The sequence below is a fragment of the Rhinolophus sinicus genome, chromosome 4, assembly GCF_057876585.1.
Source record: "Rhinolophus sinicus isolate RSI-liver-muscle chromosome 4, RSI-T2T, whole genome shotgun sequence".
In the NCBI taxonomy this organism is placed as follows: Eukaryota; Metazoa; Chordata; class Mammalia; order Chiroptera; family Rhinolophidae; genus Rhinolophus; species Rhinolophus sinicus.
Window position 1 is genome coordinate 51,224,327 of NC_142504.1, and position 17,254 is coordinate 51,241,580.

General features: G+C 45.3%; 1 protein-coding gene across 4 annotated transcripts in view; it reads right to left on the bottom strand.

The window, feature by feature from the left end:
* The window catches only part of LAMB4 (laminin subunit beta 4), a 122,603-nt gene extending 106,176 nt beyond the window's left edge, over positions 1-16,427 (bottom strand). For 3 of the 4 annotated variants that reach the window (XM_088797812.1, XM_088797814.1, XM_088797815.1), the window contains exon 1: positions 4,445-4,538. The gene's annotated coding sequence lies outside the window, so the exon portion shown is untranslated. Of the gene's footprint in view, positions 1-4,444; positions 4,539-16,030 lie in introns of those variants that run through there. The other variant, XM_088797813.1, reaches the window with a different exon arrangement.
* Positions 16,428-17,254: the final 827 nt, after the last annotated feature.

The window sequence follows — 17,254 nt, forward strand, 5'->3', positions numbered from 1 at the left end:
AGCACCTCAAACATACAATGTTCACAGTTGTTCAAACCTGTCCACCTTCCTCATTTCCACTTATTTGTTCAAGTCAGGAACCTCAGCTATGCTTAATTTCTCTCTCCCTTTCATTCCTGAGACATAGAATGAAAATCTCTGAGCCTAGCCTCCCTAAACGAACGATGGGGTCCAGTGACAATGAGGGAAGTGGCCACAGCTATTCCTTCAGCTGCTTCCCCTGCTTTTCCTGTGCTTTTCCCCTCCACACAGACATGACTGGTGGCTAGAGTCCATGGCCCAGCCAAGTACTAGTGAGTCCCCTCGGGCCGGGGCTTGCTGGCACTGGGACCCTGTCACGTCTTTTCCGAGAGCAGTTGCACTGCTCAGCCTGAGCCTCAGAGCATCATCCAACGGGAAGACATAACAGCTCGGACCTCGTAGTGCTTCGTTCTTTGTTGTTCTGTTTGAAACAATACCTGATTCTCAGTATTTCTACTGCCCCAGATTGTTAGTCAGAAAGTCTTACCTTTCACTGGTTTGTTTACTCCTAAGATCCTTTCCAGAACAGTGCAGGGGTGGGGTTGGGGTGGGAGGAGCTTAAGGAGAGAATGCTAAATACTATTGACTGAACTGTTTAATTTTCTTAGAAAGACCACATTTAGTATTTTGTGGCCAGGTCTTGATGACCAAAACAAAGTTATACTACCTCAATTACTTAAAGCAGAACATTTAAAACATTCTATTTTCAGTTTGACTCTTAGCTTTTCCCAAGGTGAGATCATCAAATAATGTCATGACGGAAAATTCCCCAGCTTCCAAATGCTGTTGAGTCAGTTTTCTTACTCCTTTTATTCTTCCTTCTATAGCCTTATATATACTGTGTTTCCCTGAAAATAAGACCGGGTCTTATATTAATTTTTGCTCCAAAAGATGCATTAGGGCTTGTGTTCAGGGAATGTTATCCTGAAAAATCATGCTAGGGCTTATTTTCCAGGTAGGTCTTATTTTCGGGGAAACACGGTATTAATTTGGAATGTCATCATTCCTAACCTAAACTCTAGTTGCCTCCTAATCTTATCCTTGCTTCTTCTGAGTTATCATCTTCATTGTCACCAGGGAACACATATTTACACTTGTCACTACTTTGCTTGCAAACCTTTCTTGGCTCCCTTTCACTTCCAGGCTCTGAATTTCTTAGTGTGACAGAGCAAAACCTGTTTATAGCTGGGACTCAACGTGTCTGTCCACTTCCCTTCAGGAGAGTTATGCTCTATTCATTCTGTCCCAGGCACGTCGTGTCCTTTTGTGACTTAGGCCTTCCCACAGGCCATTCCCTCGTATGGGACACCATTCCTCCTCCATTTTACCTTTAGCTTTCACCTTTTGTAAAGCTTTCCTTGTCTCTTCCAGGCCGAGTTGGCTATTCCTCCTTTAGAAGCACTAGGATAGTAGTGAAATGTTGGTGTCAGCCTTTCCCTAATATTCTGAGCAATGTGATGGCAAGGAAGAGAGAGAAGTCCCATCCTTACTGCTGTTCTTCTGACTCCCGTAACTGGGCCGCTCATGTTTCTTCTGCCCAGAAACCAAGAGCGGGGTTCCCGCAGGTACACTCCTGTGTACCCTCTGATCTGCATTATCACCAGACTCAAGGTCCCTCGCCCAGGGCCTAGCGCTGGGTATTCTAGTGCCCACCAGGGGGCAGCACTTCTCACCCACCAGGAGCCTCTCTTCTAGTTCTGCAGGATTGGGTTTCAGGCCAGCCTCCCTTTCTTTCTAGCAGGAAGCCTGGCCCAGTAATATCTGGAGACTACCTTCACTGTATCTATCCTGAGCCCTCTCCATTCACTAGGAACCTGGCCCTTGTCTTCTCCTTTGGGGTGGGTCCCCCTTTATGCCAGCCTCTTCCCAGAGCTCTGGCACAGCAGACAGAGCCTCAATATTGCAAGTCTCAGGGAATTCTGCACAGCTGGGTCTTGCCTACACTCCACACAGCTGGCCCTACTGGAATTTAGATGAATCTGGCCTACTTCTGCCCCTATTCTGGTCTTGGAGTATGGACTGATTCTCTTTAAGAAGCTGCTCTCTTGGCCAGTTTTTGCAGCTAAGAAAGCTTGTCATCTATCCTACTGTGGTGAATTTGCTTGGCATAAAGTTTTGGCCAAAGATTTAAAATACATCACACTGTATTCCCAGTATTCCCAAGCTTAGTGGAATATAGTACTTAGTGGAATATAGTGGAATATATTTCCCAAGTGCAGTGTATATAGTACCCACTTTTTTCTTGAATGAGCTGATAGTAAATTGTAGAAACTGCTGACAAAATCCTATGGAGAAATATTTACATCAGAAAAATCTGAATCCCTGAATTTATATTAAAAAATTTAAGTGCATGTGATTTGAACAGCTTTAGGTTGGCTTTTCTCAGGCATGGTAAGTTGCCAGGCATGAAAGGGGATAAGAAATCCCCTTTCATGGCACAGGAAAATCATGAAAGGGGATTTCCAGGGAGTAAAACATACAAGACAAGAATGTAACCATTTTCTTTAGAGTCTAATAACTTAGAACAGCGAGAATATTCTTCTTCATGTCTTAGTAAGGCCCTGTGGTAATTTAAGTCAACTGTTACTTCTTTCATCAGTCACCATCTGCCTTTCTTTACAAAATGCAGTTTTCCTTTGTTCCACTCCCCCCACCCCCCAGCTCTTACACTTTCTTCATTTTCTTCTCTTAAACCTTCTCGTTATCTCATCTTGTTTTCTCTAAAGCCAATTTTAATTACCAGGGATAATGCAGGTAATGCAGGGGTATTTTGTTCCCTGTTTTATTTATTCATTTTTTTCTGCCTCGTGCTTCAGTAGTTATTTTTAGGTAGCTTGATGCTTATCAGCTATAAAATGTGCTGGAGTAGAGGGGCTTGATTCTTAGAAACAAGGGACCCCAACCCCACCCCAATGTATTTCTAGGGGGACCAGGTGGAATACTTCCTTTCTGCTTCTCAACAGTCTGTCCAGTCCCAGCTGACTCAGAATCATGCTTAATGTCTCACACACCTTCTGTTTGCCTTGTGATTTGGTATGTATAACCATTGCAGGAACTGCAGTTTTAAGCGGTTCAGGAACCCATAAGGTTTGGAATTCCATTCTCCTATGAGGAGGTTTATAGAACAGGAATGAAACTAAAGCAGAGTCTTAAATTTCATTCACCATTATTAAAGTATCCATTTCTAACTCCTATGTAGTTTTAGTGGGTAAGTTTGTTGGTTGTTTGAAAAGATGTAATTGGGATTCCTACAAGCTCGTGGAAAATAAATACCCTATGGAAGAACAATGGTTGTGAACTAAGCCCAAACTAGATATTCATTTTTACACAACATTGACAAATTAGGGAATAGATTTAACAAATGTTCCCCAAACACTAATTTTATACACCTTTAAGTTTTTTCAGAAGTGTTTTTCAAAGGTTCTTACTTGTCATTTAATTGCATTTTTATTTATTGCTCTATTTTAAATCAATGCCACTGGTGTGTTTAGTTTTGTTCCCTGCAGGCCAGATTAATCTGTTCACTTCTGATGTACTGGATGGAAAGCAAATGTCTAGATGACTGAAATCATGTCTTTTCCATTAAGGATTGAGCAAAGGAAGCTTGCAGTCAGTATTGCTAAACTTACTTGTTTCATTTCTTTTTACAAACCAACAACTTCTATAAAGCACCAGGTGGCAGGTGACCAAAGAGTGGCATTTGGTTTTTAGGAAGAAACTTCAGCAGGGAGTTTAAGCAAAAGGGTGGGACTTTCTAGTTTGCTCATTTGATTGGTTTGTGATGTGCTTTATTAATCTAATACTATTTTCCCTATAGTCTTTTAAATTTTATGCAAAATACATATAAAACCCCAGACACTAAATATTTATGTATATGTTAAAGTTATCTAAAACATTGGAGTTCCATAAAAAGTTTTTTTCTCTTAAAATATGTAAATTTAATAGGCTTACTGCATTTTTGAGTGATTTTATTATATCTTGAGGGTTTTCCCTTGACCTATGTATCTCGTTTTATAATGAGAATCAAAGTGACTATATCATTTAAATTTCAAAAATTTGCCTTCAAATAACCGTGTATAGGTAACCATTGGCTATTTTCTTGTAAACTGATGCCATGTTCTTAGGATGTCTGCCTTCATCACAGAATGGCTTAACTATTTACTTCTTAGGATTAAGGTTAGGGTTAGAGTGTTGTCAGACAGGAGGGATTTTCAAGAAAAATAATTTGCCCATTAAACCAAAAGGTTAGTCTATCAGTTAATCAGAAGCAGTCTCTCAGTATCGCTCTTTGAAACAAAGGTCTTGGCATCTCTCGTTTTCTTTTCCGAAAAGAGCTTTATTGCTTTTCTTAAAAAAAATAAGATATACTCATTTACCCCAAATCAGACAATTTAAAGAAATATAAGAAGGAAATGAAAATCACCTGAGAGTAAAATCTTTCAGTGAACATCTTATGATCGCTCCTCTTTCACCCTCTCGTTCTTACTTGCTCTGTTAGCTCTCAGCAATAGAGGCAGGGCAGGCTGAAAGGCAGGGGCAGGTCTCCAACTGAGAAGTGTGGAATCCCAGCTCCACTCTTTCAGTCACAAAACCTTCAAAACTGGGAAATGCCCTTAGGTATAATTTACATACCATAAAATCCACTCATCTTAAGGACACAGTTCAATGCATTCAGTTGAACTGCAGTTAAAGGTGGGAGAAGTGAACATTTCACTACCCCTGGTACAGGGTATTTCCTCAGAAGGCAGCCTGGGAAGAAATTCCTTGGTGCAGGCTTATCTCAACCAGAATTGCTTGATGAGCCCTGTCCGGCTGGGGCCCCAACTGCCTTTCCTCCTTGGTGGCCCATATAATGGCAGGGCCAAGAAAGCAGCACTACACAGACTTGCCCAGACCAAGGAGATTTCACGAGGGCTAAGTCTTAACTGGGAACAAGGGGAGGTTTGCAAGCCCTGACAGGATGTGTGGAGGATTACCAAGTCTCAGAAAACACGGAGACAGCTAATCAGCCTTTAATAGGATTTGGTGAACCAGAATGATCTAGGATCCCAATGCTTAACGAAGCTGGCACAGGCTGCCAAAGCTCTGAAAGGACAGATGGGTGTGGGTTTGCCTACAAAGTCCTCAGGCAGTGAGGAAGCTGACAAACCCTCCCTGAGAGCACTGATGTCAGCGCCCTGTGTTACCTGAATCACCCCAGGCAGAGAGCCCACTCGCACCTGGACGAACCCAGCAGATTGATGGTTTCTTTTATAACCAACTTTGCAGTTCCTGTCCTTACAGAGGATGGGAAGATCAACACAGCCCCCGGTGACTGGGCCTGCGGTAGTCCTGGCGTCTCCTACCTCAGAATCTGCTTTGCAGTGCCCACTACCAGACCGAGGGTTGAGGGAGCTCTCAGGGCATTTAAGAGAGAGCCCGGCGACTCATCCATGAGTTTTGATAATTCCTATCAGAATTTTTAAATGCATGTCAACACTTTATAGGAAAGTGTTAAATGTACCAAATTTTAAGTTGTTGTTAATTATAGTTGTAACTCTGCCTGAAACTAAAATCTACAAGGAAATGACTCAGTTAAATCCATATACTGGTCCACAGCCATCCTCCATCTTTCCTGCTCTAACTAACATGCATGGTGGATGGCCATGTTTCTGTGATTTCATCCTTTGGTGTGGTGGCTTTTGGTACAGGCTCACACTACCACACTTTAATGTTGCAGTGAGTCCAGAGAAGCAGAAGGATTTTATAGGACAATGAGGCGTGCTAAGTCATGTAATTCCCACATCCTCCCTGTGACATAGATACTAAATTATTCTCATTTTGCACATGAGGACACTGAGGCACAAAGAAGTTAAGCAACTTGGTGACACAGATATTAACATTTCCTTGAAATAAACCAATATGACAAAGAAGCAGAGCAAGCAGAAGTAATAAAGACCAGGTTTGCTGGGGCTTATCACACATCACCAGTCCTCCCAGAGCCCTTCCCTCCAATCACGCTGAACTGTGCCTGGAAAAGTGGTAAACATCTGTGAAACAGGGCAAAAACTACTGGAGTCCTGTGTGGTGCATCATTCCTAGTTACCTGTGTTTTTCATAGTCTCTGAGCTATTTTATACTCTGAAAGTCTTAGAATACTGATAGCAATGCAAATGGTCCCTGTCCATCAGGATGCAAACTGTATCCTGTGGAGAAACAACTGGTGGTTGCCTTAGAGACACTGACCAGCTGATGCCAGCATTTCTGATGGCTTACGTGTGTGTTTTAAAAACTTCTTCCTTCGAATTGGTTGTAACGTTCTACTGGTTCTCTCATTAATTAATGAGTTAAATAAAATCTTTGGCACATGTTTGTTTTATAATTTGTATAAGAGTCATGATTTTACCTTTTAAAAAACTTAATTTTTAACAACTGCTTGTAGTTCCTGAAGGTGCCTGTGTGCCTTCTCATGAGCTGTTACCTCTTCACATAATGCTTTGCTCAGTTCTTCATCTGGTTCAGGGCTGGGCAGTCTCTAAGCCAGAGGCTCAGACTGTCCCACCACATGCTTTTGTAATGGCTTACAAGCTAAGACTGGCTTGTAAGGTAAAAAAAAAAACAAAACCAAAAAAAAACCCAGTAATATTCTGTGATATGAAATACACATTTTAGTGTTCATAAAGTTTAATTGAAACAGCCATATTGATTGTTTACATATTGTCTACAGCTGCCATGTCTACACTACACTGACAGAATTGAGTTGTGAAAGAGAACGTATCACCTGCAAAGCCCCAAATATTTACTATCTGACCCTTTCCAGAAAACATCTGTTAACCCATTCTTATGGTCTGAGTGTTTGGGTTAACTCCCAAAGTCGCATGTTGAAGCCCTAACCCCAAAGATGATGGTATGAGGAGGTAGGGCCTTTGGGAATGCTTAGGTCATGATGCTGGAATCTTCCTGAGTAAGATGAGTACCTGTGGTTAAAAGAGACCCCACACAGAACCTGTGAGCCTTCCACCACGTGAGGACAGAGCACCAAGTCAGCGTCTACAGCTGGGAAGACGGTTTTCACCAGAACCTGACCCTGCTTGCACCTGATCTTGGACTTCCAGTCTCCAGAATTGCGCAAAATAAATTTGTTGTTTATAAGCCACCCAGTCTATGGTATTTTGCAGCCTGAATGGATTAAGATACCCATAATCTACTTAATGCCACTAATATGTCAGCATCTCCTCCAGGACACTTCCTAATCTCATTCTGGCCTGGGTCCCCCAGGGGTTCATATGTGTGTGTGCCCTGTATGGGTGTGCCTACTATAGCGGTTGCCATCTGTGTTGTGATGGTTGACTCCCCTTATGCCTTGATACCTAGTCTGGAAATCCCTCGAGGACCTGGACTATGTCTAGTTCACCCTTTCATTCCCAGTACTCAGGATAGTGCCTGGCACATATGTGCACTCAATAGCTATTGAATGAATGCTTCTCTTATTGGTAATAAGGGCATTTGAATATCACAACGTTCTGAATAATTATTTAACTAACGGCTATCAACCTATTTTTATTTTGGGGGGTTAAAGCAAAAACACAAACCAACCTCATATTTTTTAAATAAAATGACAGAAATCATTCTTTCTTTTAATTCCCCCAAAATGAAATCGTATGGCAAGGACACAGTGCAGGTAGAAGTATGAAAACCAGTTTGTCATGGTCTAACATGGTGACTGAACCCTGCAAAGGTGAAGTGTACCTGGATGAGAGCACGGGTTTAAAAAGTCTTTGGAGAACTGGCCGGCTTGAACAGACCTCCCAGTTTGGGCACAGGTAAGCAGGAGGCATAGCTTCTGGGAACGCTCTTCTCAGTGTTTTCCACTTACCCACTTATCCTGGAACAGATCATTCTCTAATGCCTTCAGAGGAAGCACCACCCTACAACACCTTGATCTTGGGTTTCTAGACTCCAGACTGTAAGACAATAAATGGATGTTGTTTCCGCCACTCAATCTGTAGTACTTTGTTATGGAGCCCTAGCAAACGAACACATCATGGCATCACACCTTTCATCCTTTTTCTCCCTAACCCTAAGATTGGGATTGGGGGTTTATTATCACTTAGAGTCACTGCCTTTTGGACTTGTTGATCTTGCTGCTTTTCCAAATTGAATGCCCCCCTCCACTCATTTCTTATTGCCGTTGTAACACATTACCACATACTTAGTGGCTCAAAAGAGCACAAACTTGAGGGGTGGGAGATGAGGGTAAGGGGGATCAAATATATGGTGATGGAAGGAGAACTGACTCTGGGTGGTGAACACACAATGGGATTTATAGATGATGTAATACAGAATTGTACACCTGAAACCTATGTAATTTTACTAACAATTGTCACCCCAATAAAAAAGAAAAGAGCACAAACTTATTATCTGAGAGGTATGGAGGTCAGAAGTTCAGAATCAGTCTCATTAGGCTAAAGTCAAGGTGTCAGCAGGTCTGGTTCCTTCTTCAGAGGCTCTGAGTGGAGAACCTGTTTCTTTTCCTTTGTCACTTTCTAGAGGCTGCTTGCATTCTTTCCATTGCCCCTTCCTTGTTTCACTCACATCTCTTGCTTCCATCATCACATTTCCTACTGCTCACTCTGACCCCTCTGCCTCCCTATCTTTTAAGGACCCTGTGATTATATTGGGCACATCCAGATAATCCAAGATAATCTCCTCATCTCAAGATCTTCAACTTAATCACATTTGCAAAGTACATTTTTACCAAGTACCATAACATGTTCACAAGTGCCAGGGATTGGGATTTGAACACATTTGGGGGGCCATTATTCTGATTATCACACCTCTTCCCATCCTCATCCTTTCCAAATTCCATTCATCTTTCTAGGTCCTCTCCTGGAACCCCTTTACCTCAGCTCACAATGACATCTGTCTCTGTAATCATAGATTATACACGATCACAGCGCCTGGACCTAGATCCCTAATTGTTGGGTATGAGGTCACCTAGTTTCTCTAATTGCTATGAAGGTGCCTTGAGCACAGAGACTATTGTTTATACTCCTGTGGCTCTCCTGAAACACTAGCTATGCCCCCAAAGATGTCAAATTGGCTGATGGAAGGGTCTATTATTACATGGAGTAACTAGATCCAAAGTTGCCCTCTTCTTCCTCCCTCTGGTCACTTACAATACAGCTGAGCAGAGCCGAGAGCTGAGATCCCAGAGTCATTGTCTGCCTGTGAGCTTGCTCCCCTGGAGCAGAGCTGGTAAGCAGTGAGGCATGACTTTCATAGTCTCGTGGCGTCCTTCCCATCTCTGTGGAAAATAATAATCAGGACACACCCCTGACAACTGCCAACAAGTCCCAACAATGTTTTAGGGACTTATGAAGGACTTGCAAGTGTGGGGAAGGTTGAGGAAACTCTGGCTCTGCCTTCCAGAGCCTCTGGCAGTCCCACAGCCAGCAGAGCAGATGATGCTTGAAAACTGGCTGTCCTGAAGTTGTGCTCTATGTACTGAAATCTGCAAAGAGTGAGGTGTGGGACTCTTCTTACGTAAATGCGGGCCCTGCCTGGTGAGAAGCTGAGTCTGCCCTTTCATAGCTTTTGGACTAAGAACCTATGGACCTTTAAAACTATTATAGCAGGGCTTTTCTTGTGCATACTTAAATATTAGTCTTTCACGACAGGACAGACCTGCATCTGAAGGCCTACTCTCCTCCCATTTTGAACGTGAGACTTTTATTTTATGTAGTTAAGGTTTAATGAGAAATAATTTCACTGGGGCATGAGCTTGCATTTTGGAGTCACACACTGAGTTCGCATGCGAGAACTCTTCTCTGTCTGTGGGCTGGGTGATCTTTGGAAAGAAAAGGGGTGCCACCTGACTGGCTTGATGAGAATGTGAAATGGGAGTGATGCACATACACTGCTTTGTACAGTTCCTGGCATTTAATAGGCACAAGAGGTGGGTTGGTTCTTATCTTCTCTGTCCTCATTTTAACAAAAAATTCTTGCTAACTAAAGAGGATTAAATGCTGAAAACACATATAAAGTAGACAACACCACAAAGATTACTTGTATTTGGAGGACAGAACGTGAAAGAATATCAAGTAATTTGCAAAGAATTATGTCTTAGCTTAGGGCTGCCATAACAAAATATCATAGGATGGGTAGTTTAAACAACAGACATTTATTTTTTCACAGTTCTGGAGGCAGGAAGTCTCCAATTAAGGAGCCAGCCAATAGGGTTCCTGGTAAGATCCTGCAGGTCTCTGGTGTCTCTTTTAACAAGAACATTAATCTTACCACATCAGGACACCACCCTCATGACCTCATTTTACCTAATTACCTCCATAAAGGTCCTATCTACCAATATAGTCACATTAGGGGTTGGGGCTTCAACGTAAGAGCTTTGGGGCCACACATTCAATTCACAACAGATTACACCGTCATGTTTATACTTGGCATTTCCTTTCATTTTAGATTTTACCCTGGGAATTTTAAATTGTGTTAAGACCTATAAAACTATTTCCTTCCCCACTTTGCTGGGGAGGGAGACCAGATGGCTATGGCAACGTCACTCATGCGTTGTCATTTTTCCACAGCGCTGGAGATGAGTGGGGTCTTCTTCAAGGTTCCCACGTGCACCTGCTCCATGAGTGTTCCCGTGGTTCATTACAAATGAAATGAGACTTCTACTGTTACCTCCGTGACCTCATATACCACGATTCAGCCCTTGCCAGTTTGGAGAGAGATGCAGAGGAGAAGGAAGGAGTGAGAGAGACAACAGACCTCGAATCTCATATCCCCTCTCCTCCAAAACTGGGGTCTCTCCACATCTCAAATCCTCCCACCCCTCCTACCTAGTCGGTTGTCAGTTGGAAGCATCTACATGCCAGTTACCGCTACTTTTATTTCTACTGATTATTTTGATATCGCCATATCGTCACTCAGTGTAGCAATACCTTATTTGGAAAATGCATTTGATCACTGTGTTGTTGTGAAAAGCTGCTCCATGCCTGTTTCCTTGTACATAGTATTTAGCAGCATTAGGTATCTTTCATTTTTAAGGGATTATATCTTTCTTTTTTCTTTTAGCCAGAGAAGACACAAACAGGAGGCATAAAAATGGGCGATGCTTCTAAGGAAAAGGTATTTGGGTTTGCGTTGATGGCCTGGGGAAGTTGGTTCGCCACTTACATTGCTAATACCTACTGAATGTAAAGCAGCACCCAATGCTGTGAACTCTATTTTCTGGGAGAAGGGAGAATATTAATCATTTGAAAGCGAAAGGTCCCAGGTTAGCTGAGGACCAGTCCTCACACCCCCAGAGACGTTCCAATCCCTGTGTGGCCAGTGAAACACGTTCGCACGGCTTCCTGGGGCTTCCTTGGCCACAGTGGGAATGGAAAAGTCACACTCTGTAGAGGCGCTTGTGTATCTTCACCAAGGGGCTCCAGCAGCTAGATGGAGGTGTATGTGCGAATGTCAACACAGAGGTCAGATGCACATTAACAGGGTGATGGAAATGTAGAGAAATTGCTTTAAGAACAAAGAAGTCTGTAGAAATATGGTTGCATGCTCACCCCAGCGAGGCTTATGGCAAGAATCTGGGAATGGTAGCATTCACTCATTCTTTTCTTAATTCACTCAAAAAACATGTGTTGTCAACTATGAGCCCAGAACAGCTTCTGGCACACACTAGACATTCAATATGTGTTTGTGAGTGAATAAGGAGTACATGAGTCTCAGGCATTTTATTCTAAGCATGAGGGTCATGGTGGTGAACGTGAGAGCCAAGCCCCTGCATCCCTAGAACTCCAGTTGGGGAATACAGACACTCAGCAAGTAGCTGGGGAGAGCTAAGGAGGGTGGACTGGATTACACGGCTATTGTCAGCACACAAGGAGAGGCTCTGGGCTAAAGGCGGGAGGAAAGGATTTCCCCAAAGTTAAGAAGGAATGGAGACCTCTGCCCGTGACTGCCGAGTCGGTGGGTCATGCCTGGACTATGAGTCCTAACCAGTAAACTAGCTTTGCAGCAGGAAACCAGTGGCACAAAGCAAGGGGAAATGCAGCAGTGGCCTATGGTCTCTGTGTCACCACTTTACTCACTGTCCTCTCTCTTTGTCCCCTGACCTGATAAGATATTGTGGATCCAATTCCTGGTGCGATGTTGCTAAAAAATTAATGAACAAATGCAAATATCCTGACTATCTGGTGCCAGCACCTCCTAGATCCCCAAGGATGTGTACCAGCTCCTTGGCAAAGACAAACCCCATGGAAGCTTCCTGGGCATTGCTCAGTGCCACAGATACCAACATGCAAGGATCTGGTGTTGTCTCTAGAGGCCTAGGGGATTTTGCTAAAGATTGTGCATGTTGCACTAGTGGAGGCAGACCTACATCTGGGGAGGTGGATGGGAACAATGTAGAAAAGAAAGTGGCTGCCTTTGAAGAGAGCTTATAGGAATGTCATCCACCAATTTTTTCAGAAACAGTACGTAAGGTTAGGGTAACGGGAAAAAAGCAGGACAGAGTAACTGAGATCAGAAACTACCTTAACAGAATTGCAAACCTTCTTAATGTTTTCATGAAGCAGGAAGGAGAGAAGGGAGCTGATTGGCTATTGTGGGTTTCTGGACCAGGCTCAGACTTGTTACTCGTGGCTGCTGAAATGTGTCAACTAGTTGATATCCTAAAATCCAAACCTCTTAAAAATCTGTCTGGGCTATATGTCCTTCCTCCGAGAACCATAGATGCTGAGCCCCCTCGGCTTTCCCCTGCATGGGGCAGAACCAAGAAACACAGGCCAGGAGGCGTCCCTGCCACCAAGGGAAAAGCTAACAGTATTCATGAGGCCTGTCGTGAGGAGGAAGAGGGAAAAGGGAGGGCACAGGCCCCGAGAGCCACCGATATTCATACCAGAGCCCTCCCACTCCTCAACTGGCAATTTACTGCCTGGCACTATGCCCATCCTTCCATTAAGGTGATCACTACTAAGACTCACAGCGAGTGGGAAGCATTAGAGGAGGCCCAGCTCCTGTGTGCGGATGGGCATGGTCCAAATGGGTCTACAACATCCGTAACCACACTGACCCAGGGGACGCAGTCTTCATTCCCAGCCCTGAAGAGGCTTCATCTGACCGAGGCCATAGAATTCTTTTTACAGGGAGCTCCCCCTACTTATAGGGTGGTGCTACGACATTACACTGGGACTGCCAGGACCACCCAGAGGGTACTGGGGGGTGCTGACATGGCTACTGACATGGAGGAGATGCCCCCCCAGACACCCACATGCTTCAGACTCATGCCCCTCTGCTCCCACTGCCCCAGAGGCAGCTAACTGGAAACACACTTCCCTCAGTGGAAAGAGCTCCCTACTCCCTACCCAGTAAACCCCGGACTTAATTTTGCCCCTATGGGAATGCACAGGTTTGCCTCTACTGGGAGTTAGGACAACTCAGGGTTCTTGCCACTTAATCTCTGGACAGCCAGACTCTAAACTGCAGGCCCCCAAACCAGCATTCTCCCAGCAATAGCCCCCATCTGCTGTCCATCTTCTTACCACACAGCCACCCGCTGGGTTTCCTCTGGCCCGGCCAGTCCCTGCCCCCTTCCCTAAGCACCAGGACGGGCTGCCCTCTGGACCCTGCCCTAGGAAACTGACAGTGCCCTGAGCTTCTCCCACCGCCGGACGACAGTCATCCCTGTAGTTCTGGTGGTCCATTGGGACAATCAAAATGCACAGTCCTTTTTGGCCCTATTAGACACCAGGACCCGAGTGGCGGTCACTCCAGGAAATCCCTCTAATTCCTGAAAGGCAAGCCCTTCTACCTACAGGGCATTGCCGGTAAATAATCAAGGTTATAAAGCCATCTGGATGTAACTATGGGACCATTCACCTCAAAGAGCTTCCTCAGGTGGTTGCCCCCCAGCCCTTTCTTTCCTCATTCTAGACATGGGTGCACTGACACAGCACCATGCCACGTGACACAAGCCCAACTTCTTGGTCTTCCTGGTGGGACTTGCCCAGTGGACACCAGTGAGTCAGGATGGTAAACATCCCCCAGTACTGACTGAAACGGGGCACGGAAGGCCGGCCCATAATAACAGCAAATTCCCACAACCTCCCTGCCTTAAACCTGCCAATAATGAATGGCGCCTCCTCACTGACTATTGAAACCTAGTGCTCAGGTTCTCTTGATTACGGCTCCCGTTCCCAATATTATAGAACTGACTGAGGACATACAATAGCCCGAGGAGCATCCCTCCAGTTTACTGGCCCAGCTAATATGTTCTATACTGTTCTCATCACAGAGGAATCCCAGGCCCAACTTGCTTTCACTTTGCAAGGGGCTCAGTCCACATTTAGGACGCTCCCAATAAGGTATTTAAACAGTCCTGCAATTGCACATAACCTCTGCTACCTGAATTTAAATATTTTACAATTTGGAAAGTGCCATTTTTGGCATTATATTGATGACATTATGTTTGGGGGTCCCTTTGAGGAAGCGGTATGGACAGATGTGCCCACCTTCAGAGACCACCTACACCAAAGGGGCTGGGCAATCGCCCCTCCCAAGATCTAAGGCTCAGCCTCCTCTGTCAAGTTTCTGGGCATCATCTGGTCCTTTAAGGGCCAAGAAATTCCCCCAACAGTCAAATATCAATTACATTTCACCACCCACAACACTCAGGCACAACTCATACTGGGTCTTTCCATGTTCTGAAGTAACACATCCCTCATCTCTCGCTAATTCTTTGCCCTATATATGCAGCCACTTGCAGGTCTGCCACATTCCACTGCGATAAGCCCAGTAGTGGGCTCTAGAAAGTGCCCAGCGGCAGTCCAGTAAGACTTACCTTTGTCTGTGCCCCCGGCTCCATATTCTGAGTCCGTGGCCGCACCTGACTGAGCCTCCTGGAGTCTCTGGATGAAACATGAGTCTACCTGGGAGTTTGGACTATGCTTCTACTCCCAGTGGCAGCCTGAAACACTCCGCTTGATGCCAGCTTTGGGCATCCTATCAGGCTCTCACAGAAAACCGAGGCCCTAACCGGCCCTCACCCAGTCCTACTCCCTGCCTGAAGTCCCATAAGCCCTAGGTTAGAGATGCCTCCTTGGTGAAATGGAAATGGCACCTTCAGGAGAGGGCTAACCTGATGTCAATGACCTTTCCAAATTATAGGAGGCTATGGCTTCCCCTGCTCAGCCCCTTGCCCCAGAGCCTTGAGGAAGTGATAGCAGGACTTCTTGCTTTCCCCCTCGGGCTACTGGGGGAACCCCTTGGGCCCAGCGACCCGAGTTGGACAAGGAGACAGTTCTTCACCGATGGCCACAACACACTGTGTACCACGCAGTACGCTGGGGGCACTGCAGACTCCTACCTGCCTCAGGCACCTGGCTAGGGGATGGTGGGGGGGGGGCACTCCTGGCTCGGCCCAGTGGGCAGCCTGCAGGTATCACCTGGCCCTCAGGAAGGCCATAAAAAGGGACCTTTTCCAGACGCCCGGGCCACTGCTAGGCCTTGAGGTTTGCTCTGGCCAATGGCTGAGGGACAATTTCCTCATACAAGGCAAGCCCATCTGGGGTGCCCAGATAGGGAAGGAATTAGCAGAGTCCCTAGTTCCTGTTGTTGGTACTCACGTTTCTGCTCACACTAACCACTCCCCACCAAAAGCTATTTTCAACAATATCTCCAACTCCCTCACTAAGCCCTCCACACTCTGCCTGGTATAGCTGCCTCATTACTGAGCCTACTCACCAACTCGAAAACTTGGTGTCACACAACCTCTTATCGTTGGGGAATTCATGCCTTCACAACTTGGGCTCATGCCAGGGGAATCCCTCTCTCTGGCAGCCAAGGTTATGATTGATAAGCGCGTTCTTTGCTGCACAACCAAACAACAGAGGCTCTCCAAATGGGGACAAAACCCCCCAGGAGGCCAACCACACTCCCTTCTGCAGAGTGATTTCATCGGCCAGCTGCCCTCTTCCCGGGGTCTTCCAGAAATGGCGTAACAGTCGATACTTACGCGAGACTCCTCTGAGCAACTCCCTCCTGGAATTCCTCTTCAAAACAGGTAATCTCTTTCCTTACTAAATTTACTCTTGTTCCCTTTGGATCGACAGACGTTTCTGACTCTGACCAGAGCACTTCTTTACTTCTCAGGAGATTCAACAGCTGGCTCTCCAGCGTACTAGTCTTTGGAACTTCCATTAAGATAAATGTTGGCAGGTGGCTGGCCTCATTGAGCATCGTAATGACTGTCTTAAAGAGACACTCCTTAAATCACTTGCAGGCAAGTGATCCTGAAATGGATCGAAATCTTGCCACAGGCATTTCTAGCCAGTAGTAGTATCACTATCGATAGGCTGAGACCAGCACAAAACACATGTGTTACTGTACGGTTTTCTTGGAACATGGGCACACCCATTTGCTCAAGTACCGTACACATCATAAATCTGAAGGCCACGGCTGCTTTTGCTCTGCAGCAGCAGAGCTAAGCACTTGCAACAGAGACAACACAGCCTGCAATGCCTCAATTATTTGCTCTCTGGCTCTTTAAGAACAAGTTTGCCAACCCTGCTCTACTGTGTGGTGCTGGTTTGTGGGGGGCAGGAGGGGCTAGCAATGCAGTCGGGAGACTGGAGAGGTGTGGCTGTATACAACCCATATTCTGGAAAAAATCTAGAAAGTTGGCTGTTGGCTTTGTTGGGTTGGGGGAGAAAAAACAGCAACTGCTAGTCATTTTGAGCCAGCTTGGTACCATTCACTGAGACTGGGTGCGTTGGAGAGGAACAGGTACAGAGTAGAAACCAACTGAAGACTGACATTTTGAACAGGTTAATTCAGAGATGTTAATTAGATCGCATTTGGATGGAGAATTGAAAGCTAGGAAACATGAAGCTGTTTAGGCCCAGGAGAGCAAAACTAAGAGAGATACCAGCAAAGGGTAAGGAAGAGAGTGAAAAGCCTGAGGGAGAAAAATAAAAAAGAAAAGGGACGGTGTGGGGACAGAGTCCCAGAGAGCAGTTTTCAGGCTCTCGGCCTCACGTGGAAAGGTGCTGACTCGGGTAGTAGATGGCCATCAGCTGTGGCTAATTAACTATTAGCTGTAGCCAGTTAGCCACTTAGCCACTGATATAACTACTGTGGCTGCATTGGTTGGTCAGTTGGTCGGTTGGCAGGCAGAGAGGTGGACAGCAGGCTGCAGGTTGTGTGGCTCCAGCCTCCAGTGAGACTACAGTGGTATGAC